The sequence below is a fragment of the Callorhinus ursinus genome, unplaced genomic scaffold (assembly GCF_003265705.2).
Source record: "Callorhinus ursinus isolate GAN/ISIS: 27379988/994484 unplaced genomic scaffold, GSC_fseal_2.0 scaffold8, whole genome shotgun sequence".
NCBI classification, from domain to species: domain Eukaryota; kingdom Metazoa; phylum Chordata; class Mammalia; order Carnivora; family Otariidae; genus Callorhinus; species Callorhinus ursinus.
Genome location: NW_027397070.1, coordinates 51,664,188 through 51,665,069, shown reverse-complemented (window position 1 = coordinate 51,665,069; position 882 = coordinate 51,664,188).

Genomic DNA, 882 nt, shown 5'->3' with positions numbered 1-882 from the left:
TTTGTTTTTTATGATTTAGGTCTAGCATGCCTCAGGGACATAATTCTCAATATCAATCATCATTGTACAATATGATAAATTCGTAGAAGATGAAGGAGATGAGATCATCTGTATTATTGAACAGAATAATAGGTAGTCAGTCACTACAGGACTCTATTCCACACCAGCCCTGTGCAAAGTGCTAGAGGGGGTATAAAAATATCATAATTCTTTGTTGTAGGAAGTCATGTGGTGCGTTTTAGGATGCTTAGCAGCCTCCCTGGCCTCTTTTTAGAGGGGCAGGAATAAAAGCCACATTTCCTGAGAGGGTAATAGGAAATCAAAAAATAGAAACAAAGATCAAGGGAAATTTATGGAAGAAGTGGGTTATGAGCAGAATCTTTACGGATGTTTAGTGTTGGCAAGTCAGGCTTGATGACTAAGAGGTTACTGTCTTTTGCCTGAAGAGAGGTCATTGGTAACCTTGATGAGGAAAACTTTAGTGAGCTACATATAACCATTGGATGAATCACGAAGACATTTTAAAGACAAAATTCTTCTTGTGACTCAAGCCTAAGGCATAACCTTAATGTCCACCGTGTAGATAAGAGTGGAATTTAGGGACCATATGTACTTCTCCCCAGTACGATTCACATGTGACCTATACCATTCAGTGAATTATTTCTCTCACTTTTTTTCTGATTCTTCTTTCTTCTCCTCTTCCTGCTCCTGTTCAGTCTTCTATCTCCTGCTTGCCTTCTGGTTTTTTTTTTCACTCTTCTTCCTCTTCCTCCACTTCCTTTTTCCCACTGAGGTTCGGCTAACGGACACCTGTGAGAAGAGAAGCCACAGTCATGACCACTGTATTAGTGTCCTGAGGCTGCTAAAACAAATCACCACAAC